The 27,513-nt window shown below is 37.5% G+C and overlaps 1 protein-coding gene across 2 annotated transcripts in view; it reads right to left on the reverse strand.

Annotated features, from left to right (window-relative positions):
* Positions 1-27,513, reverse strand: part of COL8A1 (collagen type VIII alpha 1 chain) — a 160,706-nt gene that overhangs the window by 45,522 nt on the left and 87,671 nt on the right. For both annotated transcript variants that reach the window (XM_090276099.1, XM_090276098.1), the window contains exon 2: positions 21,737-21,854. The gene's annotated coding sequence lies outside the window, so the exon portion shown is untranslated. The remainder of the gene's footprint in view (positions 1-21,736; positions 21,855-27,513) is intronic.

Here is a 27,513-nt window from a genome sequence, read left to right on the forward strand (position 1 = left end):
ACCTCTAGCTCCAAATCTTCATCTGAGGTTCTGTTCACTGCTACTTGGAAGCTGTGGATGAAGTGCTCAGTAAATAAGGTCAATTCTCACTTAGCTATCAGGACAAAGGAGACACTGACTCCAAGTATCACTCAGATTGGGCCAAGGAGGGCCTCTACTCTGTAGTTGTGTGTCCTCCAACTGCCATGGGTGAGGAGCCAAGGGACTGCGCTGTCCAGAGACCACACTCTTCCAGACCATGTTCTGGATATGCAAGACCCTAGAATCTCAACCCAGATGACCTCGTGCTCTTTCTGGTGACTACACAGGTTTTTTTTTTTTTTTAATCAGGGTTGAGCTTCCTGAGATGAACTGCTTCCATGGGGTCTGCACCTCTGGCTTCTACATGGGACTAGGGAGCAGCTGTTTCTTAGGGGTTATGAGTGTAGTTGCCTATGCAGATGGGGTGTTCACATTCATGGTTGTGAACCTATTGTGGTTCACTGCTGAGCTGGACATGAGAACAAATGAACCCTGGGTAAGTTTATCTCCCTGAGCCTCTGCATTCTGGGACAGCACTTCAACAAGTCTGAGAATTCTAAATTTGAATGTGGCCATTCAGGTTGTTATGAATGTGTATTTGCTAAGTCAAACAGTTTGTTAGCTTGATTCATAACTTTTAAATATTTAAATGTAGGGTACGTATACGTCCATTTGTACTTTTGCCCAAAACATCACAAATGTTAGGGGTGGGTCCGATTAACATAGATATGCATAAAAAAAATCCCATGCTAAAATGTCCATGGTTTTTTGCCAACACAGAAGTTTACAAAAAACAGAAACAGTTCACAAACAAGAGCTGAAGAGAATGGACAAAATACCTGAAATGATTATGCATTACCATTTTTATTCTTTCTTTATCTTGCAAATAAGATTTCTGGAAAGGGAAATATGATCCCAATTAATAAATCAAAACCAACAATGGGACAATTTTGTTGGAAGAAAAAGCAGAAGAGAGCAGAGGGAATAGCCTCAGACATCAGTTGTACCAAACATGGCATATATTTGCTCTCCATCAGCCAAGCTCAGTGTCTGAAAATTGCTGGCATATCTGGAATTCTTACTATAAATTCCAGGAAAACTGGGGGCTTCTGGGCACCATATGTAAAGTTAAGAGGAAAAGAAATATTTCATCTTCTGTGAAAGTCACAAATACAAAGAATAAAGTATTAACAAAGTAGCAGATAGGTGTGTCAGGGTGTCTATTTTCTTCTTTTTGTATTTTTTATATTTTCTCTAAAAGTCTGAAACCACAGCTTATTGGAGAGAGAGGTGTATCCCTTCCTTCTCTCCTTAGGGTTTCTGAGGGAAAGTTACATGTACCTACTTGGTGTGGTGGTATTCCAGGCATGCATGCAACTGTCAACTCTTCCTGACTTCCTAATTCCAGCTTCATCACAGCCTGCCAATTTATTTCTGTATCACATGTGAGGAGGTGAGAACTAGCAATAGTTAGTATAGAAGAAACTTAGTCTTAGAAATCAGGTTCTTCCCATTTGAATTTCAGTCCTGAGAACCAACTGGGCACTCCTTTGATAAATCAGTTGCAACCTCTTCATTTACAATCATTGTGGCCTCTGGCAAATCACTGAATTGCCATGAGCCTCAATTTCTTTAGGAATACCATGAGAATTATAACAACCTATCTCAAAGAGTTATTGTGAAAATTGCCAACACGGCACCTGGTTTACATTAGATGCTTCCATCATGTTTTGGAGCCCCTCCCAAATAATGTAATATTTCAAAATTGGTATACATTTATCTCAGAAGCATACAGTTTCTTTTTCTATCTAAATAAATTTAAAATTATTCTTTAAATAGATTTTAAAGTATTCTTCAAATAAAAAAAGTATTCTTCAAATAAATTGAAATTATTAAATGCATTTAAATTGTTGTTTCAATATATTACTCCCTGTACCCTTCCCCAAGTTTATTTAACCATTGTCTCTACATACATGTCAAAGGTATCGTTCTGGAGAGCGAGTCTGGAAGGAGGGCCAAAATGAAACTAGAGGATGTTGTTTGATTATTTTCTGCCTGTCTTGCAAGGAACTCCTGAGTTAAAAATGCATCTGGCTCCCATTTCCTGCAGAGTTTTGCTTATTTGAAATGTTCAAGAAATCAATTGATCAGACTTCAAAGGGATTGGGCTTTGCTGGCTGTGTAAAAGCCCAGACCCCCGTCCACGTCACTCCCGAGCCTGGGCTTCGCCAACAGCCAGTTCCTTTCATACCTTAGGAAAGGACTTCTTTTTGGCTGCTTACCCTCTCTGCGGAGCCAAGTATCAGGCTGAGAATTGAGGCAATAAATCTCTGTGATTCTTCATATTTGGAATTTCTTCTGTTGCTTCTGATAAGGAAATGACAGAGTCTCTTAGCTCTATGTATGAACCTCAGAGAAATTTGTAATCCAAATCATGTTTTGCTCACAAAATGGAAAACAAAATGTGCTAAACCTGGCTTTGAGTTAACCCAGATGGTTTTGAGGGCTTGAGTAATGACAATTGAAATTATCTTTATTCTTAACTGGACTGCACTTGGAAATTCCTCTCCATCTTAAAATACTCTGATTAAATCTTTCTCAGTGTGTGTGTGGCAGGTGTGTGGCGGTGGGGGATGGGGCAAGGTGGCAGCAAAATTCTTTCTAGGTGAAGTTCTTTTGAAAAGAATCTTTCTTGCCTTCCCGTAGCAAGGGCAGGCCTCACTACTGGTCATACTCCTTTCTCTACCCACCTCCTGCATCTACTTTAGTACTTCCGAGTTTCACAGTAAGCCTCAAAAATGGACTGAAATGAATGCCATGGGAGATCAGCAATTCCTCAAAGATGGAAAGATTTTCCCGTGATCCAGCCATATTCTCTGAGAAGCCAAACCAGTTCTGGCTAACTCCCTGCATGATCATAGTGAAAAGATAGCCTCAAAATCAAACAAGGAAAACATATTTAAAAAGTCTCTAGTGATTCTGACTATGTTTTATTCAACAATGTCACTGACAACATTCACTCTGGAATTTTGGTGCAAGTGGTAAAAACTACTTGGAACAAAAAGTGTCATTCAGCAGCAAGCAGTTCATCAGCGCTAGTTCTTGTTTACCTGAGACCCATAACCATAAACAAAGAGGAGGAGATCAATTGTCCATGGTCGAAATTCTGCAGGGGTTTGGTTAGCATCAATATGACATCAACTAGCAGGTGTCCCATTTCCAAGGGACCATGGCTTTGAGCCACTCTGTATCCCATTTAAAATAAGTTTCTTTCTCTCTCCTAAGTCTACAGTCAGTTCCTAATACTGATTTTGTTGGCACAGGGTAAAATGATCAATGATTCTGAAACAATTACCATTTTGAGTAAATTGATCTATCCATTCTTTTTACTGTTGAAACAATTGTCTCGATGTTTACTAATTTAACTAGCTCTTTTGGTGTCATGTAGATATAGCTTTCTGAGTTACTGTGTGGCTAATAAAAACATTGGCTAATCTAAAAATCATGTACATTCGATCTTGAAATGTGTTTCTTATGTTTGAACATGGGCGCGTCTGATATCCTAAGAGTTCTTTTCAAACAAAATATTGAAGTGATAGAGAAAAATACATACTCAGACTTTCTGTTTTAACTCTTACTTAGTTCTCGCTTTTCCTCCTATCTATGTTATGATTTGGGACAGGGTAGATTAAATCATTTTAGGATTAGAAGTCTTTCACATTTTTAACTTATAAAAAATTTTAGAAGCTCTGAGAGAACTAAAGTATTATATAACAAATACAGCTTATTTATTAGGTATTTCTTAACTGCATTCATTTAAAAATATTTCTTTGATGTCTACTGTGAGTCAGGCATTAGAGATACAGTTACAGGTAAGACATGTAAGATTCATGTTGTCATGGAACTGACATTTTAATGGAGGGAGCTACATAATAAACCAAGCCAGATAATTTTATTTATTTTTTGATCCTCATCTGAGGACATATTTTTACTGATTTGAGAGAGGAAGGGAGATAGAAAGAGAGAGAGGGAGAGAGAGAGAGAGAGAGGGAGAGAGAAACATCAACATGAGAGAGAAACATTGATTAGTTGCCCCCTGTACTCACCCCAACCGGGGATCAAATCCACAACCTAGGCATGTGCCCTGCCCAGAAGTTGAACTCACAATCTTTTGGTATATGGGACAATGCTCCAACCAACTGAGCCACCCAGCCAGGGACAAACCAGATAATTTTAGATAGAGGCAAAAACTATAGAGAAAAGGAACAGGATCTTGTGATAGAATGGGAGTGGGATTGATGCCACTTCAGATAGGCAGTAGGGGAGGATCTTCCTGAGGAGGTGACAACTAAATGTAACAAAGAAGCCAGTCATGTGACATTCTGTGACTGTGTAGACAGAGCTCCCAGCAAGTGCTAACATTAATAATAGTCCTTTATTGTGAGGATTAAATGAGTTAAAATTCATAGAGTGCATAGAACAGTGCCTGGTATCCATCAATGTTGACTGCTTTTAATTCATTAAATATTCACTGAGTATCCACCAGGCTCCAGTCTCCGTGCATGAGATGCATGAAGAGTCCTGGCTTCATGCAGGGAACTCACCCCAGACTCCAGTGCAGTGGTTCTCAATGTGTGGTGTACAGACCATCTGCAACTTGCTCATTGGTGTTCGTTGTTCCCGGTCTCCTGCCCCAGGGAGTCTGACTAGATAGGCTTGGGGAGGGGACCGGAAATCCCTATTTTCTACAAGCTTGTTCAAGTTGATTCTTAGGTCTGCTAAAGATTGGGAACCCGGATCTTACCAGATAGGTTGTGACTAACCCCTGTAGTTCTCTTCAATACAGTACATATTACAGCATCAAGTGCAGTTGACCCTTGAACAACACGGGATTAGCGACGCTGACACTTGCAGAGTTGAAAATGCCCACATAACTTTTGACTCCCCCAAAACTTAACTGGTCCCTCAGTATCCTAAGGGGATTGGTTCCAGGACCCCTTGTGGATACCAAATTCATGAATGCTCAAGTTTCTTATGTAAAATGGTGTAGAGCAACGCATACAGTTGGTCCTCCACAGCCATGGATTCCCAACCGTGGATAGAAAATATGGCTTGCAATCCACAACTGGTTGAATCTGTAGGCACAAAACCTTGAGACATGGAGGGCCAATTGTATGTTTATTTTAAAAAATCTGCATGTATAAGTGTACCATTGCAATACAAAACCATGTTGTTCAAGGGATAACTGTATAAGTAATTGCCCCACTGGAAGGAGTACTTGTTAATACTTCCTAGTAGCTCTGCCCAGGATAGGGAACATAAATGTCATAGAACTATGTTTCATAATTAACACCCTGTAATCCTTCGGCTTAATTTTCTTGTTGATCTTGAGCTGGCTGAGGATATTGTTTGTTTTGGATTAACCTGCTCTAGACTATGGTTTGGAAAGTATGCCTGACACTCTAAGTGTCATTGAAAACCTGCCAAAGAAAAAAAGACTTTTACCTTTTAGAAAGAAAACGCTAACCAATGTTTGCAAAGGCTCTTGTATTCTGAAAGAAATTCTATTTGTAAGTAGATTGGCCTACCTGAAGTCTCTCCCTTGGGCTCCTTCCCATACCTATTTTTAAAGTGCAATATCAAAAAAGAGAAAGTAAATAAATAAAGTGCAATATCACCAAAAGGGGATATGAGAAAAATTTATTATATTTCCTTTGCTCTCTAGTAGAATGTATCTTATTTGTTTTCTCACTGTAGAATGACTATACACATTTCTAAAATAGTCAAGTTCTCAAAGAACATTGGATACAAGAACATAATCAGGTTGATTTATTCTGGGTTGACTGATAATAGTCTCTAAAGTCCAGACTAGATTTCAGACCAGCCTAAGCTGAAGGGTGAGGCTTCTATTTTCCCATCAAATATTTTCCTAGAAGGATGGTTCCCATCCAATTCCTTTTTCATTTCTCATTTTTTTCTCTTCACTAGTTTCCATCCATAGCTACTCAATAGCTATGACTAGATAGCATGATGGCAATGAAAAAAAAAACTGTGACTGAGCATAAGGTAAGAACTGGTAAGGGTGAATGAGCTAATGTAAGTTTAAGGCTAATTGGAATATTAGTCTTAGAATCTTAGGCAGAATGAATAGGTGGTCAAAAGAAATCACCTTTTTGGGATGCTAGCTTGTCAATTATTCAGTTTTTAAAAAAATCAGGTTAGTAATGCCCCCTCAAAAAAGAGTATGAAGAACAGATGTGAAGGACTACATAAAAACTGCTGGAACCCATTTTGGCCGGGTGGCTCAGTTGGTTGGAGAGTCCTCCGTCCTGTACACCAAAATGTTGTGGGTTTGATTCCCAGTCAGGGCGCACACCTGGGTTGCTGGTTCGATCCCCAGTCAGATCTCATACAGGAGGCAACCAATCAATGACTTTCTTTCTCTCTCCTTCTCCCTCACTTCCTCTCAAAAAGCACTAAACATATCCTTGGGTGAGGATTAAAAAAAGAAAAGTGGAACAAACCCAAGATAAAAATCTGATAATGCTCAGTCAGTGTCAATGAATGATATAAATAGGTAGGACAAGAGAATTCAACTCCGACACGAGCGGAGAACTGTATAGACAAGAGCTGATCCCAGGGGAGAAAACTTTCTTTTAATTTTTATGAGGTTTTACCTGACAAAATGGCTTTTTGTATAAAACCAAATAGAAAAAAAAAATAATTCTTCCTTTCCTTAGATTTAGCAATTTATTCAAGCTTTTTCTTATTCATTCATTCAATCATTCATTCAACAAAGATTTGCTGAGTGCTAAGTATGTGCCAGGCACAGTTCTAATCACTGGGGACACAGCAATAAAGAAGATAGAAAGGTCTCTGTCTTTTATAGGGTTTATTGGCTCACAGATTTTTATTTCTTTTTCATCTATAAAAATGATCATAGCTATTAGACATGCTAAAATGTTGAAAAGGAGCCATTTTCTGTAAAAGTGGGGACCTGACAAAGGTACTACATTTCCTTAGACTATGATGTCCCTTCAGTTTTCTCTGTACATGAGTCCAATAATTTCTGTGTGCATTTTTACACCACATTACTTAGTTTTGGCTCTATGCTAGACTTACTGGTGATTCGGGGTAGGTCTTTGTGCCCAAAAGTGTTTTCTGGTTCTTAGTGATCTTGCATGGGTGATGTGATGGCACTGTCCCCAAAACTTTGAAGACAGTCTCAGTACAACAGAGCTGCCTGGAAATTCAAGATTCCAGTTCCCATAAAACAGCCACTGGCTCACACACCCAGCACATTTCTCCCCTGTTTCCACTATAATATTTCTTTCTCAAGAGTAGAAATCTCACGTTGATATTTAACATTCCTCTGAACTTAACTGTGAACTTTTACCTTGTACTTCCTGAAAGAGTGAAGAGCTAAACTTCCATTATTCATATTTATAAACATGTCCTAAACGGAAGGCACAATTTTATAATTCTCTGGTCAACGGGTCTTTGAAACTATTTTACAAAAGAACATTTAGTAACATCACATCAGATCAGACTGATTGTCTGGTTCAGGATTTTTTTCTCAGAGTGGGGTTCTATGTAGTAGCCAAGTTGCTTTACATGGCTCACCCTAAAAAGGTTGTGACATAACCTAAAGATTCTTGAATTAAAAATGATTTTCCCTTAAAAATTAATTCTGAAATTAAAATAACCAGTACATTTAGACATTATAAATATCTACTAATTTTAAAAACACTAATTCTACCCCAAGCTTCCCTATTTTGGAAAATGATATTAGTATTTATTTAGTTGCTTGGGTTCAAAGTCTGAGACATTCTTTTAAAAATTTTTTGCATCAAAATGTTGAGTATTTATGTAGTCCTATCTTAAAGTTTAATATTTTGATAAATGCATAGCAGCATTGTAAATTTAAATTATGAGGAAAGCTATGGTTAAATAACATTGCATGGCACAAACATAATATTGAAAGCTGATCTTATTTCCCTAAAATATAATTTCTTGAAATTATCTCAGTTTTTAAAGTCTGACCTTACTTGAGCAGCAACAATCCTTTTTTTCTTTCTTCCTTTCCTTCTTATTTTTTCTTGTGGTAAGAACAGGTAAGATGAGATCTACCCTCTTACATTTTTAAGGGTATAGTACAGTATTACTAACAATAAGCATGTCTTATAGTAGACCTCTAGAACGTATTCATCTTGCATACCTGACACTTCATACCCACTGAACAGCAGCTCCCCACTTTCTCCTCCCTGCAACATCTGGTGACCAGCATCTTACTTATGCTTCTATGAGTTTGACTGTTTTGCATACCTAGAAGATGCTTTTGATAACTATTTTTATCACATATTCAATCCATCAGCAAGGTTTAGGACCCCTCCATAAAAACTTATCCTGAGCCACTATTACTAAGGCACCATCACGTTTTGCCTAGACCACAGTAACAGTCCTTGCCTCCGGCTAAAATCCCCAGAGAAACCAGAGTAATGATTTAAAGATGGAGACCCGGCTTTGTCACTCTCCTGCTTAAAATGCTCTGTGCCTCCCCACCCCAGTCTGTGTAAACTCTGAGCTCCTGCCATAGCCTGCAAGGCCTGCATGATCTGGGCCTGCCCTCCTCCCAGCATCTCCTTAGTCATTTTGCTCTGGCCAGTGGTCTCCTTGTTACTCTGGAACAAGCCCGTTTGGCTCCCATCCATGGGACTTCCCACTTGCAGCTCCTTCTGCTTAAATTGACTTTCAGATCCTTGTAACTCCTGGCCTCTGTCAGATGTCTACTCAAATGTCACCTCTTCAGAGAGACCTGCCCTGATCATCCAGTTTAAAGCAGTGCCCTCAACACCCCGCCCCCATCACTCTATTCCTTTACCTTACTTGGGTTTTCTTCATTACTAGACACTGCATTGCATATTTATTTGTTTTCTTGTTTCTTGAATTATCTCCAACTAGACAGAGTGTAAGTCCTTAAAGCGGAATGTCGTTTTTGGCTTCATTCACTGTTAAATTCCCCAAACCTAAAACAGTGCCAGTCACATAATAGATTCTCAAAACATGTTTATTGAGTGAGTTAATAAAGAGTTTTTGATAACCTTAAGGTTGAATTAATCTTTTAATTCTGTCATATTTGTATAAGAAAAACTTCTTTCTAACTCAAGTATCAGAAGACAGACATCTGATGTCAGGATTTTATTGTAAAATAAACTACAATTGCGGGGCAAGCATAGGCCTACACGTGTACCCTTAACCATTCACATATTTTTTCAAGCTATTTAAAATTTCTGTGCTTCAATATCCTTCATTTCTCAAGTGAAGTTTATAATAAAACGTAGCTAGCCTAATTCTGGATTTGCTGTGATGATTAAATATATAGAAGTACTTGGAATAACATAAGGAAATCTATTAAAGTGAGAAACTAATGTTCTACTCCACTATATTTTAACGATTACCTTTTATTCTTCTAGATCTATGTTTATTTTCCATCATTATCATAAGTCTTTATGCCAGCAGATCTTAGCATGTTTTACAAACACAAGTGCAAAGAAATGACCAGTACTTTCTAAGAGAGAAACTTTTAGAAAATATATTTATTGATGAGAGAGAGAGAGAGAGAGAGAGAGAGAGAGAGAGAGAGAGAGAGAGAGGAAGGGGATGAGAAAGAGAGAGAAAGAGAAAAACCTCTCAGTTGCCTCCTGTACAGGCCCCCAACAGGGACCAAACCCACAACGTAGGTATGTGCCTTGACCAGGAATCAAACCCACAGACTTTGGGTTTACAGGACAATGCTCCAACCAACTGAGCCACACTGAGCATGGCCTATTAGTACTTTTGTTTGATAATTATCATGTTAGTGTTTGGTTTACTGAGGTAGGAGACGTTTTGGTAACTGAGAAGTCTTAGATAAAGAGCTAAAAGGATAAGCAGGGAATAGGGTTTTAATACAAGAAACCTTGGGTAAAAGAAGTCTGGATTGAGGGATGTTAGACTTCAGTCCACCAGCAAAGATGTGACTCTTCCGAAATCCTTTGTTGAGGATGCTTGAGGGCAGAACAAGCAGGGGTACACAGCTTAGGTACCCAGACCAAGTGAGGCATCCAGGAAAAGAAGTGAAATATAGACCTCCCTGTTTGAGGTCTTCACTTCTCTGCAAACTTCATGCATGTTATTATTCACTGCTAGTAATTTTGGACAATAGACCAGTAGATCAAATCTGCTGTCCAAGATGGTGGCATTAGTAAATCTGGTACTTGCATCCTCTCACAATCACATCAAAATTAGAACTAAACTACAGAACAACCATCAGTCAGACCCACCTGAAATCAAGCCTAGTGGAAGTCCTACAACCAGGAATTTAAAGAAAAGCCACATTGAGACTGGTAGGAGGGGTGGAGATGCAGAAGGGGCTGGTCCCACATCCATGTGTAGCAGATAAAGATCAAGAAGGATATCTTGCCTGAAAAGGATCACCCTTAGGAGTAAGGGGTCCCAGCCACACACCAGGCCCCCCATCCCAGGGTTCCAGTGCCAGGAAGAGAAAGCCCCCTAACTTCCGGCTGCAAAAACCAGCGGGGATTGAGACTGAGTGGGACAAAGGGCTTCTAGAGTCCAAGGCAGTTCCTCTTAAAAGGCCAGGATACAGACTTATTGGACTCACTCACCCTGAGCTCCAGCACTGGGGTAGCAGCTTAAAAGGATCCAGGCATACATGAGGAAGAACCGAGTTGTCTGGCATCAGGGTGAGAGCTGGCTGGGCAGCTTTCTGCTGGGCAAAAGTTCTGGCAGAGGCCGTTGTTCCTTTACGGTGACACCCCCCCCCCCCACCCACAGAGAGCTGGCAGGAGGAAGCCATTTGTGAGTCTTCATCAACCTAGCTAACACTGTTTGCTCTACCCTGGTGACTCCCTGACACCCCATCCCATCCAAACAGTGGGCCTACCCAAGCTCTTTCTAGTGGCTTTTCCATAGAAATGGCCTCTCTTGGCTCATGCTTCAGACTTTCCTAAAATCTCTCAAACAAGTAACGACTGGCCTCCACGTGCTCTGTATCTCTCACTAAGTGGTCCCAGGCCCAGCACTAGCAGCAGTCAACCTTCGTTCACAGCTTGGCCTTGCCTGGCCACCTCCAATCTCAGCACCAGTTATCAGCTATCTGAAAATCACCTTTAGCTCATGTGGGTGGCCTTGCACAGAATACAGGCAGTGGCTGACCTTGGCCTATGCCTACCGGGAGGCCCCAGAGCCAATGTACCCAGTGTATAGCTTTAGACCACATTAAAGCACCATTCAACTAGTCCTATAAGCAGCACACTCAAGGAGTGAACTCAGTTGGCACCAGAGCTCTGCTGAAGTGAACTCTGCTGAAGTAAGCCCTGCTCTGTGGGGTGGACCTCTGCACAGCTGATTCTCCACAGTGGTCACTGGTTACAGCCAATCTTTGCAGATGATCAGCCTGAGGGTAAATCCCTTCCACTGATGTGCCCACAGCAATTAAAGCTCAACCACAAAAGGAGGGTGCACACAGCCCACATGGGGTCAAAGCTGGAGTGCCCTGCCACTAGACCCTACAGAAGACCTACTATATAAAGCCACTCTGCCAGGCCCAGGAGACATAGCAGCTCTACCTAATACATAGCAACCAACATAGGGAGGCTGCCAAAATGAGACGACAAAGAAACATGGCTCAAATGAAAGAACAGAACGAAACTTCAGAAAATGAACTAAACAAAATTGAGGCAAGCATGAACCAGATGTAGAGTTCAAAAGACTGGTTATGAGGATGCTCAGTGATGCCAGTGAAAACTTCAACAAAGAGATAGAAAACAAAAACAGAACTGGAAAACAAAAAAGAACCAGCTAGAAATGAAGAATACATTAACTAAGATGAGAATACATTACAAAGTATCAACAGTGGAGTAGATAAAACAGAGGATCAAATAAGAGATTTGGAGGATAAGGAAGCAGAAAACACTCAATTAGAACAGCCAAAAAAAAAAAAAAAAAAAAAGAATAAAAAAATGAAGGTAGCTTAAGAAGCTTCAGGGACAATTTCAAGCATATCAACATTTTCATCATAGGGTTGCCAGAAGGAGAAGAGAGAGAGCAGGAAATCGAAAATATTTTTGAAAAAAACAACAGAAAATTTCCCTAACCTGGTGAAGGAAATAGACATACAGTGCCTGGAAGCACAGAGAGTTCCAAACAAGAGGAACCCAAAGAGGCCCACATCAAGACACATCATAATTAAAATGCAAATGGTTAAAGACAAAGGGAGAATCTTAAAAGCAGGACGAGAAAAGCAGTTAGTTACCTACAAGGGAGCTACCACAAGATTGTCAGCTGATTTCTTAACAGAAACTTTGCAGGCCAGAAGGGAGTGGTAAGAAATACTTAAAGTGAGAAAAGCATGGACCTACAACCAAGATCACCCAGCAAACCTATCATTTAGAATGCAAGGGTAAATAAAAAACCTCCCAGACAAGAAAAAGCTAAAGGAGTTCATCACCACCAAACCATGTTAACATTTTAACATGAAATGTTAAAGTGTCTTTTTTAATAAAAGGGAGAAAAAATAAAAAATGTGAATAATAAAATGACAATATATACATATATATCAACAATTGAATCTAAAAAACAAAATAAGCAAGTAGAACAGAAACAGACTCATAGATAAGGAGAATGTTCTGACGGTTGCCAGGTGGGAGGAGATTGAGGGGTTGGGTGAAAAAGGTGAAGGGATTAAGAAGTACAAATTGGTTGTTACAGAACAGTCATGGGGATGTAAAGGACAGCATAAGGAATATAGTCAGTCGTCGGCAGCCGTCCGTCTCGAGAGACGATGGTGTAGCTTCTTAAGAGTCTATCTGCATCGCCGAGAATGGCTGTGCAGTCCAACTCGGGAGTGACACGGTATATGTCTCCTCCCGTGTTGAATCGACATCTTGCGATGACGCTGGAGTGTCCTCTCCAGTGAAGCTGAAGCTACAGAGCCTGGGCGGGGTGATATGGAGGGTCTGCTGTTGCCCATGCAGCAGACCCCCCCTCTCTTCACGGCTGAAGGGTCCAAGGGAAAGACAGAGTCAATACAGCTTGGCTTCAGGTGCGCCGCAGGAGTTGCCGGTGATGACTACAACGTCAAACCGCCTTACGGACTCCGGCTCCGGATTTTCTGTCGGGGTTTACTCCCTTAGCCTTTCCCCTGAAGAGGTATGCCGCAAGGCAGCGGAGGTTTTTTGGAGTCAGAGTTTTCCTTCTCTGATGTGCCCTGACTGGAAGATCGAACCAGCGACACTTAGCTCGCAGGCCGACGCTCAATCCACTGAGCCAAACCAGCCAGGGGGAAAAAGTAAAGTAGGTAATGAGTATTCCACACATTCTGCTAGTGCTAAAGGTTGGCATTGAATTTACAAATGTCACTTTAGAAAAAGAAATTTTAGGGTCTTAGGTAAGATCTTTTCCCCTTTGACTATCAAATGAAAAAGGAAACCTGATACTTTCTTTTGATGTCTATTCAATATATGCTGCCTTTGATATGCTCTTATAACTAATCAGTTAATATTAGATGAAAAAGATTACAAATGAATGTTTTTAAACTTGGGCCTCTTTATGTAAACATTTAAATTGACTGACAGGTTAAAAACACTTTACTATATTGCTTCATTTAGCTGAATTAACAAAATATAGTCAGTAATATTCTGATAACTATGCATAGTGTCAGATGGGAAGGAGATTTATCCAGATGATCACTCTGTAAGTTATATAATGTTTAATCACTGGGGTGTACACCTGAAACTAATATAATATTGTATGTCAACTGTAATTAAAAAATTAAAAAATATTTTAAAATATAAAATAAAATAAAGTAAAAAATATCAGCTGTGCTAGCATCTTTCCCACATTGTAGGACAATCTGAGAAAAAGCAATATGGTTACTGCCCATCATCTCTTTATTTGCTGTTGTGATCACATTCACTGCATAACTTGAGCAGTTACTCTAAAATTTAGTCTGGCTTTAACAAACTCCAAAACCATGTAAACTACATTTTTATTTTTTCTACTTTATAGTTGAAGAAAGTAGATCCCAGAGAGGTTAAACAACTTGTCCAAGGTTACATAGCAAGTTGGAAGTTGATTCCAAGTTAGTGTTCTTTTCGTTTCATAATGGTTTTTGTGTGTAGGTAGAAACATCTCCTTATTGCACATGGGTTGATTTCATTTGGAAGAATCAGAAAAAGTAATTGCTTTAGTTTATATTTTATAACATTTTTCAGACCCATTCTGGGGAACGGATGACCATTTACAGGTGTCAATTGTTTCAATAACTATTTTATTAGTTAAATAATTATTTTTTATTTTAAAGAATATTTAACTGTGTGTGCTACTACAGTTGTCCCAATTTCCCCCCCCTTTGTCTCCTTCCACCCAGCCTGCCCTCCACTGCCATAGTCAATCCCCACGGATCATGCATATATGTCCTTTGGGAAATCCCTTCACCTTCTTTCAACCAGTCCCCACCTTCCCCCTCTCCCCTGTGACAGCTGTCAGTCTGTTCCATGTTTCCATGCCTCTGATTCTATTTTACTTATTAGTTTATTTTGTTCATTAAAGTCTGCATATAAGTGGGATTATATGTTATTTGTCTTTCATGTTTCAGTAACTATTTTAGATTGCTGATGTAAAAGGCTGACCGGAGTAATATCTCTTCAGGAGCTGCCTGGCTTCAATATTTGCTTTATCGATTTACTGGCCGGGCAACCTCAGGCGTGTTTCTTAGCTTCTTTGTATATCTGTAGTTATAATCTGTGTCTGTGAATTGGAGATAATTGTATATATTTCACTGGGTTGCTGTGAATAACTGAACATATATGAAGCATTAGAATAGTGCCTAGAACATAGAAAGTGATATATATATATATATATATATATATATATATATATATAATTTTATAGTAATTATATACCAATGTACATAAGACTAGAATATATTAGAGCTTGTTCCAAGAATTCTCATCTTGGACGTAGTTTTGTAAAAAAAAGTTTCCAAGTGAAAGCATCGTTTCGTTCTGTAGTCTCTAGATACAGTAACTCAAAGCTGTCACTAGATGGCAATTGTGATCCATTGTGATTTCAGCTGCCACAGGTTTCAATGGAGCTTTGTGAACTCAGGCTCTCCCTTCTTCACAAAGTGGGCCTTTAACGAAACTGTTAGAATCAGCAGGTCAGCAAAGTTTGTCCTCTGTGGCTGCTCTTGGGACTCACCCACATACACCCAATTCTTATGACAGTCGCACAGAAGCCTCGGTTTTACCTGACTACATCTCACTGTGAATTTGATATCAAGTGTGCAAGGTGACAAGAGGACTGTCTCCTCTCGTGTTAAGATTAACCAATGGTTCTGAAAGTGTGGTCCCCACCCCTCCCCTCAGCATTCTTGGAAACTTGTTAAAAATGTAAATTCTTGACCCCTTCTCAACCTGCTGACCAGGAATCAGTGTTTAACAAGGCCTTCTTATGGTTGTGCCTGAAAGTGGCAAAGAAAGCTCCTTTCAATTGATTCACTGAAGAAAGGAAGCTGAGTAGTGAGTGAGTGATCTGGTCTGAAATCATGGGCTTTGTCATATTTTTGATATCTACTTTATAAGCATTCACTATGAATGTGATTTTCATATATTATATGAATACCAGTCAATATTAGCATATTTCTTTCTTGCATAGGAGTACTCAAATCAAATTAGAACTCAAATTATAAAATTCTGATAGGATTTGAAATACCTAGGTAAGCTTCCAGAAATTCCTGGATTCTCTGGGATATTTTTCAGTGATTTTACTTTTTCCTGAGAAAATAACTTTTCTGTTTCTTAATCGCCTCAACTGAAAAATATTGGTATTGGATGAGATAATACAGAAGGCCCCTTTCAGCTCTAACAGTCTGTGGATTTATGATTTAATGACCAAATGGCACAAATAACTCATTTCTGAGCTGTCTTTGCAGTAAAATTTTAGTGTTTCCATAAAAGAAGTTATCAGACCAAATATTTCTCCATGCGTTTTTAGATGGGATGCCTAAAAAAGTTCTATATTTTACTTTTTAGGATCACTAAGACTCTACTCAGCTCAAAGATGCTATTATATGATATATTCCAACATGAAATTTCACACATCCTAGAGACTAAGATTAAGGCGGTTTTTAAGCACACACCATTAGATATGATTGATGACCAGGTTTATTTTAAGGTAGGTGCACTTTACCTAATGCTCTGCTTTTCTCATTGCTCCAATTATAACTGAGTTTTAAGAGCTCATGTTACAACCTTGATCTTTATTTTCATGTTCGCAGCTGTGGGTAAACTGCTTTCTCAAGAAAATCTAGGAAAACCAATAACACAATTTTTACCTTGCTTGTCTAGAGAACTTGAATAGTCTACAGGTTGCTTTAGCTTGAATCAAAGGAAGGGCTATAATCCCTGGAAAGAAGCTAAACATATATTATTAGTTTAGAATTTTATGATTGAGAACAAATTTTGCATTTTATTCCCTCCCAGGTAACTTGTGCTTTTCTCATTTGCAAACAACTTTAGAGTTGATTAGAATAATTTTCTATTTACTTATTCATGTTTATTCTGGAATTATTACAGAAAATTTAAATAATGACATAAAAATATCTAAAATTCTGCCATCTAAAGTCAGCTATTGTTAATATTTTTCCTTTTATTTTTTTCTAGGTAAGCATGAAATTGGCAACAAATTATGTATTATATTGTGAAGTCTTCTTTCAAAATTAATATATATTACTTTATATATGCAAATTTAATCTCTATTTTCAAAGATAACATTATTGTACAAAAATTTACAAAACTCCTTTGTTTTTACTATTTTGTGATTTCAGTGCTATTTTGATTTAGGTACCATTTTTGTTTGTTTTCACCCCTCATTTTCACAGAAAAGATTTAAGGTAATTTTAGCCCGCTTTCCTCCAAGTGGGTATAATATATAAAGAAAAGCAAACCTCTGAAATTCATACTACATAAATATATATATTTAGTGAGACATTTTCTTTATAAACAATAAGTAAGTTTTAACATACTGGGGAATGACACTATAAAAAATTCTATTGTAACATAAAGAAATCTTTTAGAAAGTGAAGAGTAACTCCTCCTTCATATAGTCTTGTTTATAAATATGCATTGTTCAAAACCATATTCACAAGCCTACTTACTGATTTATGTACTATTATAGGGCAGAGCACTGTTTTATTGTCTAATATCCCTTCAGTGTCTAGAACTGTACCTGGTCCATTGTATTTAGCTAGGTGAACACTTGTGAAGCTGAAATGAATAAAATGAAACAATTCCAAATATTCTATTACTGTCTTGATAGGCTGCATTGTGATTTCAAATAGCATTGAAGTAAGAGACAATAATGGTTAAAAGCTTCCATCTGCTCCATGTTGCTAAGGCCTTAAATGAGATAAATTGGCCTACCTCTTAGCATAGTGCTTAGGCCCAAATAGTAAATGCTATATAGATATTAGTTTTCAGTGATTTGGGCTATTTGTTACTATTTTTTTCCTCTTTAAAAAAAACCTATTTTTTCCTAAGGATTTTCACTTAGATTTTCCATAACAAGAATAAACTACTTCTCTAGTAATTATACATAAAGTATCTTAAAGAGTTGGTATGGGAAATAAAATATGCTATATTTTATAATAAATTTATATATAATGATTATTTTAAATGCCTATATTACCTAGTAGTCTGATGTCTCATTCATTCATAATGTTTAATGGGAACATATTTTAAAATAAAGTGTGCTACAGAGCCATAAATATAATTTATAGTTCTTTCCATGGTGCTTTTACTGTAAGGCTTTCAAGCATTCAGCAAGTATAACATGAACGCTTTCAGTGAATGAGCAATTTGAGGCACTGACAAATGATGTCTGAGATTTCCTCTGGATGTGAAAGATGTGTGAGAATGACCAAATTATTGCTACTAAAGTACATTGCTCTATTTTTGACAGAGTCTTCAGAAAATGTCTCAGACTCATCAAGACAGGTGCATAAACACGTTCTGTACTGTGGGCTCTGAACAATGGAATCCTCCAGTTCAGCACTGTCCAATAGAGTCAATATAAGCCACATGTGTGAGTTCATATTTTCTAGTAGCCACATTTAGAAAGTTAAAAGAAACAGGTGGGATTAATTTTAATAATATATTTTATTTAATTCATGATGTCTAAAGTAATATTATTTTAATGTGCAAACAATATAAAAGGTATTAAAGAGATGTTTTACATCTTTTTCATTTAAAGACTTAGAAATCCTGCATGGGTTTTATACTCACAGTACATCTCAGCATACTAGCCACATCTCAAGGGCTCTGTTACCACATGTGACTCATGGCTACCATATTGGACAGCAGAGCTCTAGTCATTCCCAACGTGAAGGCACCAGAGGGCAGCAGTGTGGTGTAGAGAAAAAAGAGAAAGACTAACAGACATAATGCATGTCTGTTCCTGGCTCTGACATTTCATAGTGACGTGATTGTGAGCACCTGATTTAGTTTCTCTGGGTTTCAAATTCCTAGTCTGTATAATGGAGCTTGTTAATAACTGCCATACGCCTCATAGGAGATTGTGGGAAAATTAAATAAGATATTATATGTGAAAGTGCTCTTTTAGATCACAAAGCACCATACACATGTAAGGCATTATTACCCTTTTTTGTAGATTTACTCTCATGACTTGCCCGAGGCCACATTCCAAGCTGGTAGGAGAATCAAGGATAGAATCTGGGGCTTCTGACTTCCAGCCATCTGCTTCAACTGAAGGCTGTTCATACCAAGCTGGCTTAAAAACAAAACAAAACAAAAAAACCCAACCCCTCTCCCAAACCCCAAACCCTTTTTATTAAAAAAAGAAAGAAAGAAAATGAGGAAGGAAGAGAGTGGCAGTAAGAAGTAAATTCCATATTGAGTAGTTATAGTCTACTTGGCCACTGTCATAATGTTCTGCAGTGAAATTATACATACAGAATATTTATATACCTACATATCAGAACTACAACTATCAAGGATTGGACTTTATTGCTGTCATATAATATAAAACCCCACATTCTTCAAAGTTTCAAACAACTTCTAAATTGGACTGTGGTTTCCCTACTCTATTTATCTCCAAAATATGGTACAACCATAAGAAAGCCCTTCCATAGTGGGTTTGATTGATAAAACAGATATGGATCAATTCAGCAGGTTTTCCATGGATTATTTTTGGTTACAGATATAGCTCATTAATTTCCATGTGTGAGACACCACCTCTCTAGTGTGACTCGAAGGAACACATTAATCTCTGAACAGAAAGTGAGAATAATTCTGTCCAATCTATATTTGTTTGTGCTTACTGTGTATAGGCACATTAGATATTTTATTGAGCAAAAGGAGCTTGTTTCTGTGATAATTGTTTCTTAGAGGTAGGTTATTTAACTTGAAGAAAACATAGAATATGTTTATCAAAATATATTTTATATAATTTAGGTATCCATATTTTCAGAATATAAAAAAGATAATCAGAAAGGAAATTCTAGATTATTCAAAAAATATTTTTAAAAGTCACATCCTTTACTTTTTGGAGGGCATATAGAGGACGAGTTATCATGATCTTTTTCCATTTTTCCTAATTGTAACCCTATCATATTTTTCTATTTAAATTTATTGATCCGTTTTCTACATATGTTGGAAATGAATTTCTTTGTATGACTTAAAAATCACATAAAATATTTAGAATTTTATACTATGTGAAATTAAGCATGAGCCAAATTTACTTTCACTGAGAAGATTATAGATTCAAAAGTGTATTCGTTCTTTTTTTCAGTCAAAATTCTTTCTTAAAAATGACTTTCAGCTTGTTATTTTTATTAGAAAACTATCATATATAAGCTTTGGGCCTGCCTGAGTTGATGACCATGTTGAATAAATGTAATTTTTATTTTCATTGCTGTTGACCACTGAATGAAATATTTTATTGAGTAAACCTTACATTTTATTGCTTTTGCACCCCAGTTTAAAATCAAGACTTAATTTTTTAAAAGTCTAATAAATGTTTTTTGATAGTTTCACTATAACTTTACAAGCAATTCCTCTCCTTTGCCTTTTAATAACCACCTTCTGCATTTTTATAATTTAGTTTAACATTATTATTGTAATTTTTTACTGAGTGAGCCCATCAATGCCTTTGGCAGCAAGATTTTGTTACCGAAATTCCAGAAGCTGAGCCTGCTGTTGGTTGCCACAATTACAAAGTTTCCCTGGATTGGGTTCAGAGCCTTCCCCTGACATGACTGTAACCAGAGTCCTGACTCCTTCATCGGCTTCTCCAAAATATGTGATAGGCTTGAGTCTTATAACCTGTTGCTTAAACGAGCATATATTTTTTATACAATGGTCTTGCATTATAAATATTTTGTTTGATTAACATCTGGCCTTGATGAAATCCAGACAAAATAATTAGTGGTACCTGTAATAAAAATGTGATACCTTAGGAGAATTATGAACATATTTTAATTTCTCCAGGAGCTCAGAATTGAGTCCTTGTAGACCAGATGCAGTCATGTGGCACTAACTGTATGGCTTCAAGCAGTTACTTTTTTCTTTTTCTGTTGTTCAAAGGCACCTCTAACAAGAATACAAAAATCTGAGTAATCTTGACTATTCATTCTTTAAATTACTAAATAAAATTAAATAGACTATAAAAAGTCATTGTACTGTTAAATATTGGGAAATAATGATTTGTGTGTCCAAAAGTCACACTTAAAACCAGGCAACAGTAATAAGAATAAGATGGCTGTGGATACTATGAGATAATGTCTACTGGTCAGAAATGGATGGTATTTCTTTTCCATCAAAGTAAAAAAGTTAATGATGTACTTCATATTTTAATTGCTTCTACTGAGAGATCAATTAAGGGATCAGAGAGACTCTGGTATACTGTTATTATTTTTCACTGTGAATATATTCAATAACATATGTGAATAAAACCGTATTTGTTATATCATGCTCTGTTTCATATTTTCTAGATTGTCTTTAGGAAAATTCAGTGCATGCCACTGCAGTCATCTGAAAGGAATCATTTCTTCATTACAACTCATAACTTAAAACTATAAAATATCAGCCAGAAAAAAAAAATTGGCCCAATTAAGAGAAATTTGATAATGGTAGAAAAGTACATATAAATATGACTGGGAGATGATAAGATTATTTTAATTTTCCCATTTGCACTCGAATTATTTATTTTACAAATCTCCAGATCTTTTATTACTTAAAACCCCATGCTGAATCATGAAAAGCAGCTTAAGTTAGCAATTTTCCTCTGCAAAATCTAGCTGCTAGCATCTGGTGAACACTTGGATAACCTAGTCAGGGCCTATGGAAATGATTATTTTAAGACTCTATTCAACATGCCTGGACTTAAAAAACCAGCTAGAATCACACTCTGCACATGTATTTTACTGTTGGGGATTTGAAAAGCTGGCATTAGTATCAATGGTCTGAGGCTTTGCAGCGGTGGAGATGGGGATAGGAGATAGGATGTACAGGCAGGCTGGATACCCCAGTGTCTGCCAAAAGCCCTTGGGTTCCCCCCAGTGCCTTCCACAGCTGCTTCCCCTGTGGATCAGGCGGCCAGGCCACTGCACAACCCTCTGTCGCTTCTCACTTACATTTAGACGTGGCTGCCTGTGGAATCAGGACCAGTATCCTTGCTTGCGCCTTTCTGCAGCACGCCTAGGGCTGGTTTCTGTCTCTTCACCAGGTGCTACTCCACGTCCAGAACCGCGACTGAAGTAGGAAAATAAGGACACTTTTACTCAGTGATTTTCAACTGCTGTGCTGCAAGAATTTTTAAAACACGCAATACTTGACTATTTAGTCAGGGGCACTGATGTCTTTTCCCTTAGACTGTCAAATTAAAAAATGACAACAGTCAATACAACAATAGCTGTCTGCTGTGAACAAATCAAAATTATACCTGTTTTGTTTTTGTTTTTGTTTTTGTTTGCCAGATTGGCCCAAAATACATTTTTTGGTATGCTACAGAATTTTAGTAATTAGTTTATGTGTACTATGAGATGAGTCCCTGGCTGGTTTGGCTCAGTGGATTGAGCGTCGGCCTGCGAGCTAAGTGTCGCTGGTTCGATCTTCCAGTCAGGGCACATCAGAGAAGGAAAACTCTGACTCCAAAAAACCTCCGCTGCCTTGCGGCATACCTCTTCAGGGGAAAGGCTAAGGGAGTAAACCCTGACAGAAAATCCGGAGCCGGAGTCCCTAAGGCGGTTTGACGTTGTAGTCAACACCGGCAACTCCTGCGGCGCACCTGAAGCCAAGCTGTATTGACTCCGTCTTTCCCTTGGATCCTTCAGCTGCGAAGAGAGGGGGGGGTCTGCTGCATGGGCAACAGCAGACCCTCCATATCACCCTGCCCAGGCTCTGTAGCTTCAGCTTCACTGGAGAGGACACTCCAGCGTCATCGCAAGATGTCGATTCAACACGGGAGGAGACAGATTCCGTGTCACTCCCGAGTCGGACTGCACAGCCATTCTTGGCGGTGCAGATAGACTCTTAAGAAGCTACACCATCGTCTTTCGAGACGGACGGCTGCCGACGACTATGAGATGAAAATATTTGAAAATAGCTGTTTTTACTCAATTGGAAAGACAACAAGAAGCTGAATTATCGAAGTGTATTGTTTTTGGATCATAGGAGAAATTACATAATAGGAATGTATAAATACACACTTCAGTAAAAAAATGTTATTATTTGCCAACATTTAAATGCATATTTAGGGGATATTAAGCATTTCTGTATGCTGATTGGGAGAATTTTTTGTGTGTATCTCTGTATATGCAAATGTGCATTTATTTATTTTTACACATATACTATATATAGTTTCTGTTCAAATAAACAATGTATTGTTTATCTTTATTGCCATCCATGGTTATTTTATGGGCTAAGTTCTCACTAAAATAAATGCCATTAATATAGATTTGATATAATTGAGAAAGGATTTGTGCATTTGTTATAGAGGGAGCGAATTTATGAAGAAGTTATACTGCAGGGAGAAAAGTTAGGTTTATTTTAGAAAAGTGAACCCTTCCAGCAACACATTTTTCATCAACTTGTGTACAACAGTGTTTGAGCTAGAAATTATTCTTAGTTATTTATCAAATCAGGTCTGATAGGGCTTTACTTTGGCAACACTTTTAGGTTTTGTTTGAGCTTTTCGTGTAATTTAGTTGAAGATACTTTATGAATCATCCATAATTTAGACTTTTTACAAACTATATTGGACTTATGCCCACTTAAACTGAGTTTCAGAAAGTTAGCTCTGTGTTTCAGATAATAGATACTTTATTTTGTTTTGTTATATTTCACAGAGACTTGTTTAGAAACTATTATCAACATCTGTTGTTCAAAAAAGATTAGATAGGAACAACTTCAGACATTTAGATAAACAAAAAGATTTGAAAGCTAAGCATGATTGATCAGGAAATAATTGCAGAATTGGATATCTAATTTAGAATTTCTGTGATGTCATATAAGTGATTTATTCTAGAACACGAGTAGTCAATAAAATGTCCTGTGACAATGAAAATGTTCTTCACCTGTACTGTTCAATATGGTAACCACTAGCCACATGTGGCTACTGAGCATGTGAAATGTTGCTAGTACAAATGTGGAACTGAATTTACAGTTTTATTTAATTTGAATTAACTTGAATTTAAGTACTCACTTGTGGCTATTGGTGACCTTATTGGAAATTATAGTTATAAAAGTTTGTCTGTTTTTGGTATTCAACATGAAATAAAGAAATAGTTGGATGTCTTCTAGTTGATAAATGTCTATAAAACATGAGTGTCCCCAGAACACCGGGCCCAGACTCTGGTACATGGCCTTCCATAGGGGCCCTCACCACGTGTGCACAGGCCCAAAGGGTGGAAACAGCAGCGTTCCGAGCTTTGGCTCAACTTATGCATATTCCAACCTAAATAAAGTTTGGGTTAGCCATAGGTGATCTGAGAACCTTTTGTCTCTGGAAAGACATGGGCTCTCAAATTATCTCTCATAATAAAGTTCAGTGATAGTAAATGAACTCAAGGGTTTGACTTTTCCAGTCCATGTCTCGCAAGGTATGACTGGCAGGTAACAGAGACAGATATGAAGAAGATAGTTCATGAACATAGCTATCTCCATGTAAAAGAAACTCTAGATTTAGACTGGATAGCAGAAATAGGCTGAAAAATACTTTGGCACCGCTCCCCAAATCATTTTTCAACCAATATGCATTGAGGAATACTATGTACAAGGCACAATGGTTAGTGTAGGTGATAAAATGTTGGGTGGAAAATAGATATACCTCCTGCCCTCGTGATGATTAATTGCATTAGATAATAGGATTTTTTCCCCAATGTCTTCATCTTTCAAAATTTGTTTTTTCCTTGGGTATGGTGAAAGTAAAACAAGAGAAAGATACACAGGATAAACGGAACTGTTGAAGATCACTATTAGGCGTGTGTCACATGTCTTAATCAATTGACTTCTCTGCACAGCTTTTTCAGTTCCACACCCAGATAAATGAAGAGAGCAGTTTCTGGAAGCAGAGAAAACAACTAAAAAACCCTAAATTATCATTTTTAGAACATGAGATGAGCATCATTGTTCAGCATTTATTGAGTGTTTACCACATATGTTTATAAGGGATTCTTTCCTCTTTATGAGCCAGAAGAATGTCCTTTAACATAATTACTAACTAAAAGGCCTTTTTTTTTTTGCTATTATGCGATAATGCATATTTTCACTTTGCCACTCAAAACACTGAAAGTGAGTGCTACAATCACAACTGATAAATCAAATTATTCAATTTTCAAACACCATTGCAAGACCTGAAGGGAACTATGAGCGACACAGGCAATACACAGCTTATTGTATTTCAGTTCATGTTGGAAGACTGAGCCAGAATGTGGTAAAGTACTAAGTAAGAACTATTTAGTCAGATTTCTTGTTTTCCTTCATGAACAAATGAATAATTAAATGTATGGTTCAATCTGAATTTTTAGATGAATTTTCAAATGTGTCACTGATGAAAATTTAAGAGTGAAAAGGATTAAAAATTAAATAAATGAAACCACGGTACATATTACGTAATGTATCTAAAGGCCATAAAGTCTTGTCTCCAAGGACATTAGTTGATAATGTCCTTGATTTTCTAGACTGACGCTTTGAAAATAATTTTTAAAAACTAACTACAAAGCAATGGAAGAAACTAGAGGAAAGAAAAAGAGATATGTTTATTTATATAAATACATAGAACCAGTTGCATATAAAAACATGATAAACCAAATTATAAGGTGAGGGAGAATTTGTTTTATTTTTTAAGAAAATATTATATCATATGGAGGTTTTAAAACATGGCTTCAGATTCTTTGACCCTCCTCTGTGTTCCTCCTGCTGAATCTGGGAGGCCCTATGATTGCTGTTACCAATAGAGCACAGCAGAGGTGGCACTACGTGGCTTCTGATGCTGAGTCATAAAAGACCGCAAAGGTGCTGCCTTATGCACTAGAACGCTGTCCTTTGGGGCCCTGAGCCTCCAACTAAGAGGTCTGAATCCCCTGAGACCACTCTGCAGGAGCATCCACATGTGGTGCTCCAGCTGGTGATGCCAGGAGAGCTGGCCTTCCTTCTATCCCTGCCAGGGCGCTAAACATAAGTGAAGCCCTTTGGGGCCCTTTAGGTCAGCCAGTCTGCCAGGTGAGTAGTTTATGAGAAGAGAAAAAACTCCCAGTCAAGACCTATATAACTGTGAGATAAAATAAGATGCTTGTTGCTTTAAACCACTAAATATGGATCTGGGTTCTTATGCAGTAGTAGAAACTGGAGCATACCCTCTTTTATGTATGATATTTTCACGATAAAAAATTGAACAATTGAATGTAAACGACACTCTGGCAAGTTATTTGCCAAAATTGGCAAAACAGTCTTAGTATCCTTCCTATATAAAAGGATCTTACAAACACCAAGAACAAATTACTAGCACTGTGTAGGAAAACGAGCAATTAAATGAACATAAAATTCACAAAAGAAAAATAAAAAGTCTAATAAACATGTAAAAAAGTTCAATATCATTGGTAAGTGAAGAAAATGTGAATCAAACAATGAGGTTAAATTTTTGGTTATCAAATTGGCAAAGATAAAGATAATATTTAATGTTGGTTTGGGTTAAGTGAGAGTATAAATGGCCCAAACTTTTTGGAAAATAGCTTGATACTGTATATGCAGGCTTCTAAAATATCATATTCTTTGACTTTCTTAGGAATGTAGGAATTTAGGTAAGGAACTAATCAGAAATGAGGTAAAATATAAAATGTTTACTATAGTTCTCATTCTAGGAGCAAAAATATACAGAAACAATCTAAATGTCAATACAGTTAAATAAATTGTTTATTTTATAATACAGAATATTACTTGATTAGTTAGGATAAAAATTCAAAGATATTTTATTTGCTAATCCTGAACTTGGCACACAATAGTAGAGTAGGAAAAATAGAGACTTCATGGTCACTTATATCGGGCTCTGAATCCTGGAGTTACCACTTACTTTTGCTGGATATTTCCAAATTTGATTTATCTTTCTGAACTTCAGTTCTCATATAAAGAACATAGGGCTAAATACCTATTCCATTGGGTGTAATGATAATAAAAGGCAATCATGTGTAAAAAATAAGCACAATAGTTTCTCAGTAAGTATTATCTGTTTTCTTACAATCAAAGGATACCATCTGAACTCCATTTCCAAATTCACTAAAGTTTCTTCCACTCTGGCTCCTTCTTTATACCACTTCCCACCAGAGTTTGGTTTCTACACTACAGTCAGAGAGATATTAAAAACAAAAATAAGTGAGTCAGGTTTCTCACTTAAAATTTTTCAATGGTTCCAACTGCATAAAACCAAGCATATACTCTTGCTCCACTTTACACGTGCAAATGTGGTAAACTTTGAAAAAATAAATCAGATCATGCCATTCTCCTGCTTAAGACCCCCCCATCCCTCACATCCAATAGGTACCAAAGCACTGAGAAGAAACCTAAACTTTTTGCGGAGGCGGGGGTTCCATGCCCCATATTCCTACTTTACCTATAATTTTGCCTCCTTTCTCCTTTGTCCTCTATTCTCTAGCCACACTGGCCTTCTACATATGAAAAGCATCATGCTTGTCCCCACTTTCAGGCTTTTGCTGCTCCTCTGCCTGGAATTCTCTTCCTCCAGAACCCTGTTGGGCCATTCACCATTTAAATCTCAACTTGAATGTCACTTCTTCTGAGAGGTTCTTCTTGACCATCCAATCTAAACTCAACCACCTCTATTCATGTATCTCTAGTTTTCTTTAATGCCACAGTAGTACTTATATCTTCCTTTCTTAATGATACATTTTATTCACTT

Source organism: Furipterus horrens, unplaced genomic scaffold, assembly GCF_987537825.1.
Source record: "Furipterus horrens unplaced genomic scaffold, mFurHor1.1.pri manual_scaffold_1, whole genome shotgun sequence".
Taxonomy (NCBI): Eukaryota; Metazoa; Chordata; class Mammalia; order Chiroptera; family Furipteridae; genus Furipterus; species Furipterus horrens.